At 35.4% G+C, this 10905-nt stretch overlaps 1 non-coding gene across 1 annotated transcript; it reads left to right on the forward strand.

The window, feature by feature from the left end:
* The first annotated feature begins 9297 nt into the window (after window positions 1–9297).
* Window positions 9298–9371, forward strand: Trnan-auu. Its single transcript has one exon. It is a non-coding gene; the product is annotated as a tRNA-Asn (tRNA).
* Window positions 9372–10905: the final 1534 nt, after the last annotated feature.

Genomic DNA, 10905 nt, shown 5'->3' on the forward strand with positions numbered 1-10905 from the left:
CTTCTCCTGGGAGAGGAAAATCCAAGACCTGAAGGTAGTCCGAGTGCCTTTAACAAAACTTTGGGGTCTGATAAAAAGTTTTAAGTCCAACGACGGCTAACTCTGAGGTATATGTACGATCTCGAAACGGCAGAAACAATCTGGCAGGAAATTGCCTGGAAGAAGAAGTAACAGCGGAACATTTCTTCTGTAAGTTTGAAGGTCCAGGATCCGAGGAAATTCCAAGACTTGAAGGATGTTCGAGAGACATCCTGTGTTTTGATAAAAAACATTCAGTTTATCGAAGGCTAACTCCTGAGGTCCTCGAAGCAACTAGAACAAGCCTGTGTATATAATGCCAGGAAAAAACAGCTGAACACTCTGTTGTTCTGAAGCCTACGCAGGCTCACAGTCCTCCTAATGCCGTTCTTGAAGAATAAACAAGGACCGACACTTTCGGATCTCATAAAAATCTTTAAGCTTAACGAAGAGATTTAGACAATAATGCAGATAAACAATATTGTTCGTTCATAGTGAGGCTGGTACCTAGGTAGGTTGGGGAATCTCCAAACTATTGGTTTTGTTTTCTTTTTTTAGAGGCATCGGACAGCTGGTCATTTCAGCCCCGTGCGCATGAGAAATATTGTAACACACATTCGACACGCATTCACACAAATGAATACATTCACACATTGCATTCATTCTATTTTGTGGATGGAGTACTGAATATTCCTCCATCAACCTGCATACAATAACAAACAATCCAATTGGGGTCGATGGGGGTACTTTTATAAATATTCCGCCATCGATCAAGTCACGTACACAGCTCGAGGGGTGATGGGGATGCTATTCCACCATCAGCCACTCCCCATTCACTCTAATAAATACACTCACTTTCCAAAGCAATTTCCAAAGCTTCTGAGCATGCATTTTGATATTTACCTCTAGGAAAGATTCTGTTCAAGAACGAAGTGGCCGACCAACTCCCGCATCTTTTAGCTTCATAATGAGTATCGAATAATTTATGTTGTCCTAGGCTTTGGACATATCCGTGTAAACAATATCTGCTTGATGACCAGATTCCAACAAAAATGAAGTCTCTATAAATCACTAAATCAGGTAAATAGTTAATTTGTTTGCTAAAATGTGAACGCAAGCAGAACAATAAACACTTCAACAAAAGGGTCACTGCTGCCGGAAAACACAACGAGAACATAAACACACTGTATAAATTATTCACTTTAACATACAAATCAGAGAACAACTACAATATGCACTACCACAAACTCATGCGCACTCATAAATAAAATACAATGATAAATAGCGTAAATGACATTCTACACCGAACCCAAATATGCCCATTGGTTATAATTATTATTATGCGCTGTTGGCTGTTAATTTAAAAAAGTCCAATAAAACGACACGCTTTTCGCTCAAGAATAATTCAGCGTCTGTGTTTTTATCGTGGTTTTGTCTTGTGCCGCCAGATTTGCATATGTGACGGGCAGAAACAAGCTCGAAAGACCATGGCTAATGCGATTTCACCAAAGAGGAGATTCGCAGGGACAGTCAGGGTAAACAGCCATCATAAGGATCGAGTAATTAATTATGCAAACGGGATAACAAAAGAGGGTGACGATAGGCACATGAAAGTGTGCTTTCCCAGAATAATTATTCGCCCTTCTCTCGTGCCTCGGGGGAGTCGGGACTGTTGACAAAACAGGGGAGACCTTTGATCACATCGTGCGGAAACCCAATTGGATCCGACGCACATGTCCGCAAACTATATTTCCCTCATCTCGTATTTACATTTTAAATGCTGCAAGGGAACCAAATGAAAATTGAGTTTGTACGGAGTCGAACGGGACAATAGGAGGGTCCCTGAGTCGACGTATCAGTTTTCATGGAGGATATATCAATCGGTGATAAATTGAGACGGGGCCCACCCTTTTCATCTGATTCCGCGTATATTTTTTTAACCAGTTTAAACTCTATCGCTAAACAATGAATTGTTTAGAAAATAAATGAAACAAGGAGGGGAGTGTTAACATTCACCGCTTCACTTTCAAGTTGCGAACATTTACCAATCATTTAAAACTCTGACCGAAGAGAAATATTATGAATGTAATATGTGAATGGTTTACGTTAATAATATATATTCAGTTTCATATTCACCAGTCCGTCCGTTGTAGATAGCTCGGCTGAATTTCTCTTGAACCAATAAGACTGTCAAAAAAAAGAAAAAAAAAATACATCTTTAATATTTTTTAGTCTAGTTTCAAATGTTTACCTTTTTTGAAGAAAAATTATACAGGGTGCCTAAGGCCCACATCAAATTCAAAATTTGAGAGAAGTGATTTGAGAAACCCCACAAAACGCGGTTTAAATATTTATTGGTAATTCTTTTCCCCCAATCTACCCTGCTTGGTCTTTTACTGTATTAGCAAACCTGATGATGGTATGTAAGCAAAACGAAGTGTTCCAAACCTAATCTATTTTGACATGTCTGCCAATTGGTCGCAGAATATCTTGGATAAATTTCAATTTTATTTAATTATTTGAAATTTATGTCTAAGAAAAAATTGTTTTTACCAGTTGTACTAAACAGATCATTACAAAAACATAATATTTCTTGTACTTATTTATATAAAATTTAAACCTTTCTCTTGGAAAATAAGACAAAAAACAAGAAAATGTTATATAATATTTACTAGCAAGGAAAAAGTTATCTCCGGCAGTTTGAGAATTTAACAAACTTTTAAGAAAATATGAAACAGTATTACCCATGTACATTTTTATGAGCTCTTAATTTTACACGATAATATTTGTTCGAATAATAAGAAATGCATTTTCGATCTATATTATTTTTTAATAATACATTTATTAGAGGGGGCGTCGGTGGCCGCAAGGGTTTTGGCGTTGACACTGCACTCATCACTGTCGGTCCGGGGTTCGAATCCTGCGCCCCGTATTCGATCCCGACATACTTACAAATTTGGCTTTATTTCAAAAACCCCGAGGGTTGATATAACCTCTGATGTTGCGAACCCTCGTTAAAATTAAAAAAAAATTTTTTTAATTAAAACTGGAAATGAGAGTATCTCTTAATTATTCAATGGCCAGTTTAGTAATAAATAAACATTAGTCCACGCATTACAAACATACTAACTTTTTAATTATTTTTATCAGCTTATGCTTAATTATATAAATACTCAATTAATTATACACTTTTTTTTCGTAATCAAAAATTTGTGTCACAGGCGGGATTCGAACTCACGACTTTTGGCTAGATACGCCGCGGCTCTACCAATTGAGCTACCGTGACTTCGATGATATCTCGCTGAAAGTCGTGGGTTCGAATCCTGCCTGTGACAACAAATTTTTCATTTCGAAAAAATCGTGTATAATTAGTTGAGGAATTACAGTCATAGTTTAGTTGTGTTCACGTAGTAACATTTTAGATGACTCAAATGGCTAATAATTAATAAATAATTAATCATCTTCAATCGTCTTCGTATAGAATATGTAGAAGGCGTTTGGCATCGGTGTACGGTTGGCTTTTATACAGATTAGAAGTATACCGTGTGATCTCATTGTCAGTGTCAATGTGCGGGATGTTCAAATATCTCTTTATGTCGCTATTGCAGATATACCAAGGCGTTTCTACCATATTTCGTAGAACTTTATTTTGGAACCGTTGTACTATCACTGTAATGTTTCTTTTTACAAACCCCCAAAGACGTATACCATAAATCCATATATTTTTTAATATGTGATTATAAAGCATTATTTATTTTGTCTTGATAGCCGGGAATTCTTCCAGCAACCAACAAGTTGACGGTATATGAAATAAAGTTCTTCCAATTTAATTTTTTTATCCATTGTTATGCCTAAATACATAACTGAATTCTGGGATGAAACTACTTACCATTGAAGACGACTGGTTTATCTATTAATGTTCTATTTGTCTTTCCGAATGATAGGAGGTGAAAAATTGAATATATTGTTTTGGGAAGATTTTGAAGATTATGAATTCCTGCCAAACCTTGTCAAAGGCCTGCGATATGTCTATGAATTCCATCAGTGATTCTATGTATATGATTTATGCTGGTTTCTGAATCCATACTGAAGGATTCGTATACTGTTCGTTTTTTCAATGTAGAGTTTCCGTCTTTTTGGCAAAATTTTTTCGCATATATGCATGGTTATACCATTATGGTAAACTCAACAGCTTTCCAAATATTAGGGAAATACCTAAGTCTTAAATTAGTTAAAATTTCAATAAATTTGTCTATTTTAAAATTCCTTTTTTTCCGGAAGTTTGCTCCAAATGTTTTGTTTTTTCCCGTAGCGATTGCCCAGACGATTTGAGCATAAATCATTCAGTTTAAACGTGTTTTGGGAATAAGAAATGTATTGATTTTTTCCCAAAAGCGTTTTTCATAAACGAAAAGGAAATTTGATGCTAAAGCAATGATGATGAAAATGACAAATTTTGATGCATATTAAGCATTAGTCATGAAGTAGGACGGCCGGAAAGAGACTCGTGAAGAAAATATGGCGTCATAATGGGAAAACACCCCCGAGGGAAAAACATCGCCCCCCTGAGTGATTCTGCAGGGAAACAGAGATATGTATTGTGTTCTGTTTGGGAAATTACCCAATAGGAGTCGGTGCCAGGGAAATAACATGTGGAAATCACATCCTTTCTCTAGAAGGGTGTGTGACAGGGTGACATCAATCACGTCTGAATGGACTCCATCAACTCAGGACCTGTGTTGATTTTTCACGTTATTCAGTTATACGGTGGAGAGAGGTCGATTTTCTGTACACTGCCAACTTGCTATCAACGTTATTTTTACAATTTTTTTAGTCATGCCGCTTCGAAACCATCAATTTAATGAATCTAAAATAATTGTCAAAATCCATTCATAAGAGTTCAAAGAAAGTGTGCCTTTACTCGTGAAAACGTGAGTTTTCAAGAAAGACAAAAACTGAAAAATTAAAAATCCATTATTTTTAGCCAAGAAGGCGCCAAAAAATCAGGAAAATTGAACTACCATATACAAAGCACTCATCCTGCCTCAAGCTGACGGGTTATTTCAGGTCAGAATAAATCAGACTCTCGACTAGTCGATCAAGTTGTGGGTTCGATCCCCACGGTCGCCTCTGGATTGTTTCTGATGAATAATTTTTTCCCAAAAGCGTTTTTCATAAACGAAAAGGAAATTTGGTACTAAAGCAATGATGATGAAAATGACAAATTTTGATGCATATTAAGCATTAGTCATGAAGTAGGACTACATATACACGTATATATACCCCCATAATATTTGAGGGGTAATGAACCTTGCATTCATGCTAATAAGTTACACATATACACAACACATACACTCACACTCCCCGAAAGTACTTGATATTTACACTAATAAATTACATTCATCTACCATACTTCGTTCACACTACCTCAGAGTACTCGATATTCCTCCAGGAGGGTAATTAAGGATAAGCTCCTCCATTTACACTAATAAATCACATTCACCCACGCCCGCTGCGCCATAAAAGTATTTGATATTCCTCGGGGTAAACGTAAGTATCTTTAGGCCGTCCATAGGCCATTCGGGATGTCGTATGTCTTTCTTAGTTATTTGCAGTCGTTGTTATCAGAATTTCAATCCTTGAAGGCTTGTTGTTGTTTGTTTGGTTTTGTTTTGCGTTAAATTGTAAGATGCCAGAAGTTAATAAAAAATGAAAATTAATCAACTCTTTCTTTCAAAACGCTATCTATGCACTCGAAAAGTACTAACAAATGACAAGCTTCAATTCGTGCCAACGTACCTAACTTGTATGCTAACGTCTAACAGCCTACAACTTTATAAAATATGGGGTGTTTCTATTATGAATGAAAGTGTAAGGACAGGTCAGAAATTAACAAAAGAAATGTATTTATCTGATTTATTTAATGCGTATTTAAGAATGAAAATACGTGTAAACAAAAAACAGCTGTTAAATTCATGGCTGCCATGTTGGTTACCTATGCCCTAAGGGATAACAATGTGACTTCATTTTTGACCTAACATTTAACATTGGTCCTGACTTGTTAGATCGAGCAATGTTATCTAGCCGATTCTTCCAAATCTACGTCATCATTTTTCTCCATCTTACAGGACCTAACAGAGTTAAAAGGGTTAACACGATCGTGAATACCCCTATTATTCACTCGATTGCTTAAATTTTCTTTGATAGGATTGAAAGCAGTTGAATATCACATTAAAATAATCAATTATTAAGATTAAAGGTTTATTTTACCAATCCCAGGCTTGATCTATATTAACGATTTACTTTTTTAACCCTTGATCATAATCTGGATTAACGTTAAACTTTTTAATCGTTAATTACAATTTTGATAAATATTAACTTTTTTAATCATTAATAATTTCGCAATTAATTAATCGTTAATTAATTTTAAAATGTTAATCGCCCAAAATAGCCAAATCCGGTTGTTTATGTTGTCCACATAGTAATAACTTACATATATTAGTTATGGAAAACAACAAGAACAATTCCATCATATTTATCTTTGGATAGTACACAATAACCAATCCACTTTCCTTTTATTTTATTTTATTATATTTCGAACACGGTTATATATTTGATCCACATTGATCGATAAAATATGAGCTCGGTCAATTTGGCCTGCAAAAATGCTAGCGGGTTCGAATTCCTGTTTATCCATTCAAATTTTTCATAAGTATAATTAGGAAAATGTATTTAAAAGTGGTTCTGAATTTGTATACCTGGTCAGCCACGCTGAACAGGTATTTGTACGTTAGGCTTTCCTGTACAGCAGGAATTACTTTATTTTTTTAAATCTGGACTATCCCAGTAGAAATAAAAAATATCTGATTATTGTTAAATGGTCTTTATAACATTTTGTTCGAGAATAATTTAAACACGCATAGGTGTTGTAATTCTGGCCATCACATCACAAGATAAATAAAAGAATGAAATAAATGTCGAAATTATGAATTATTTTATTTTCGCATACTCAAAAATGCCTTCACCAACCATGTTTTTCTGTTCTTTACGTTATAAAACTTTTATAAAAAATTTGACAGGTGCCAAACGGAATCTCGATTAATCCGACAAGCTCCAAGATTTAAGTCCGACAGAAAGGTTAATTTATCGAGAAGGAAAAACATGAAATATAACCCAAAGGTTAATTTTCTCCCTGGACTGATGATAACCTCATAAGAGGTGCAGTTATAAAAAATTTGAAGACATCCCTGGTTGTGGTTAATAGGTTCGTAAATAAAACGGAACCGTCCGTCGCTTTGTAATGGCCGGAATATTTTGGAGTCAAATCAAGATAAGTATTTTTATGGCTGGCCCACTTGCGTGAACGTGTCAAATTCAAAATAGGCCGAATCGGCTTCCGTGGGTGTTCCACGCCCGTATCACTCCCAGGGGCGATAATTCCACGATTCCTTTTCGTTTTTTGTTCCACACGAGCCGTTCGAAACAGGTCCGGGTGGCATAAAATGAAGATCAAGTCATCTCGTAGATAGAATCTAGTAGCGTTTGTCATTGTTCTTTATTGTCGACGGGGTTGTCACACCTGACCCGCATAAACCGCTCGTCATTCTCTGCTCGGGACTCCCTCCGTCACGCACCCTGTATGCACACCTTTTAATTTTCCTTGACGTGTTATTTGCAAAATTGTGATAATACTCTTCCTCAAGATTAAATTCCTCAACCCTGGAGATGTATTACTGTTAGTGCTTTAAAGTTAGGTCATACCACAACCATTTATAATAAAATTTTTTAGCCTATGTAAATCCATTAAATTCATACAAACAATATTAGTTTAGATATTGAAAATTGAAAACGTTTGTTTCCTTTAGTCCTGGTTTGCATCGGCTTGTAAACTGGAACGAAACAAGTGTAACGTACATAACACGCGCTGTTCATGCATAAATTCCGTTATAACACAGCTGAGAACAAGATAAAAAACTCTGAACTTTTTTATTATCTTTTAAGGATGTTGACGAGTTATACAAAGTAGGGGTTTTCACGGTCTTTGTATTAACCCTGTTAACTCTGTTAGGTCCTGTTAGACCGAGAAAAATGATGACGTAGACTTGTAACAATCGCCTAATTAACATTGCTAGATCTAACAGGCCAGGGTCAATGTTACATGTTAGCTCGAAAATGTACATTGCTCTCCGTTAGGGCGTAGGTAACCAACATGGCAGCCATGAATTTAACAGCTGTTTTTTGTTCGCACGTATTTTTATTCTTAAATACGCATTAATTAAATCAGACCAATACAACTCTTTTGTCAATTTCTGACCTGTGCTTATACTCTCATTCTGAATAGATACATCCCCTATCCTATAAAGTGTAGGCTGTTAGACGTTAGCATACAAGTTAGGCATGTCGGCACGAACTGAAGCGTGTCATTTGTTAGTACTTTTTGAGTGCACTTTGAATGAAAGAGTTGATTAATTTTCCTTTTTATTAACTACTGGCATCTTACAATTTAACACAAAACAAATAACAACAAACCTGCAAGGACTGCTATAGCTTTATTTTTGGGTCTACTAATCGCCCGCGCAGCATTGTGGAAAAATTAACGTTTAACATGTTAAGAAAAGAAGGGGGCGTTCACCATCTTACTGGACATTTCTCTATTCGAGTTAACGCGAGTTATAATTTTACAAATATCGTGAATACCCCTAGTATCGTTGATAGGCAAATACGCCGTAGTGGGTGTAAAGGAAAGAGTAAATAACCTCTTGATATGCTAATCCAAAAACGCAGTCATAAATTATTTAGGATAATAAAAATTGAAATCCTTGTTTATATTTAAATAAAGATTTGGCTTAAAAACCGCATATCAACATCTATTTAATGTCTTACTTATGCCTAAATTTTTACATGGAATATCGAATTTAGTTAGTTTAGTTAGAATTGGTGAGAAGAAATACATCGAAAATAATTTATTGAATTGAAACAATTTGCAAACCAAATATATACGTTTATTTATATTGTTTATTTATTTAAATTTGGATGTTAAATTCCCCTTCTACGATTAAAATTTTTAAGGAATTTACATGAGTTATGTTTGAAGTTTGATGCTCAATGGAAGAACTTGCAATATATAGAAAAAAGTAGATAAAAATGTTAAAGCACGCTGTTTTTAGGTTATAATTGATTTATATATCTTTGTGTAAGGTATTGGTTGAAATAAAAAAGCCAGCGTCACGAGCAGGATTCGAACACACGACCTTCGGCTAAATACGCCGCTGCGTCGAAGTCGCTATAGCTCAAGTGGTTAGAGCAGCGGCTTATTGAGCCGAAGGTCGCGGGTTCGAATCCCGCTGGTGACGCTGACTTTTTTATCTCAACTAAAAAACTTAATTAACTGAAATATATTAATTGGTCAATCGGACCACGAAATATAATGGATTTAATAAGTAAAACGAAGTATATATTCACTAAAGCTCTTGTGGCCATTTCATTTGTCGTCGATTACACGACATTTGAAAAATGGCAAAAATATGGGAGAATTCGAAAGGTTGGTTGAGATGGGAAGTTGGTGTCCGAGCGGATCGAGGTCACGATTGCGCAAATGGTAGAGCAGCGGCGTATTTATCCGAAGGTCGTGGGTTCGAATCCCGCGCGTGACGCTGGCTTTTTATTTCAACCAATAACTAACATGAAGATTAATTAATTGAAAGAAGTTATTTGGTCAGTCGGACCACGAAACATAATGGATTTGATTTATTTATTTCATAACAGACTTAAAAAGTAGCCTAATGTAAAAAACTAGTTATAAAATGTATAAAATATACAGATGGATATATAGATAAATAGAGAGAGAAATGGAGAAAGAGAGAGATCATTGCACATTGCTGGAAATAAAAGTATGGGTTTATTTAAGTAAAACTACGTATAAATGAACAAATTCACAATTATTAAATTTTTTTACAAATATAAACATACAGCAAAGTTGTGGAATTTATTGATATCTGCTACTTACTAGCTGTACGGAACAAATTGTAAAATATGTGTAATCCACTGGCAGGCTATCAATCATTATGGCAAACCAATTCATCCGATCTGACGGTTCGTCTATCGACATTTGTACAGATTAAAAAAAATGAGAGCTGCACATCTGGATGTGTACTGTAACGAGTAATTCACCATAAAATTACGAAAAGAATTCTTTTTTAGAACTGCGGTATACTGTAAGAGTTTGAAAATAAACACATACAGTCTGCATTCGTGTGCAAGTCGTTCGATATTACATTTGTTCACCTGTTCGCAATTCCAGGTGTCTGTCACTATATCCGAATGACTGATGGATATAATTTAGGTGTCCTAGGCTGCCATGCGTCATCCTCTACTGCTTCCTTATCCCTTTTGATTAGTAAACACCAGAGTCAGATTTCCCGAGAGGGTTTCCTTCCCATCTTAGACTTCCAAGATATAATTAACTCCCCCTGTATTCCCGGTCGATCCTTTTGAACTGAAATCCCTGTCGACTCGGTTTAATAACGCAATTTTTTATCAAGTTGGGTTCCTTTTGTTTTTACCTGTCTTCGATTGTTGGCTTGTGCGGATTTGAGAAAATGGTGTTAAATTGAAAAAAAGTGCCAAAGGGACATAAAGCAAATCAAAAACGTCACATAGAATAAAACTCATATTAAAAATTTATTATCAAGCTTAATTTTCTGAACCTCTCTATTGAATTTTACGTAAGCTCAAAGGCAATGAAAATACAATATAAATCGAAAATGTGTGTTTTTCGTATAATTTTCCCTCTTCATACACGAGTGCTTTAAGTATAAATTAAATCCAGGGTATATATTGGCAAAATTATCTGATGTTCAAATACATTTATTTTAACGTGAGTGATTA

This window comes from Cimex lectularius, unplaced genomic scaffold, assembly GCF_000648675.2.
Source record: "Cimex lectularius strain Harlan isolate CLEC.00 unplaced genomic scaffold, Clec_2.1 scaffold66, whole genome shotgun sequence".
In the NCBI taxonomy this organism is placed as follows: Eukaryota; Metazoa; Arthropoda; class Insecta; order Hemiptera; family Cimicidae; genus Cimex; species Cimex lectularius.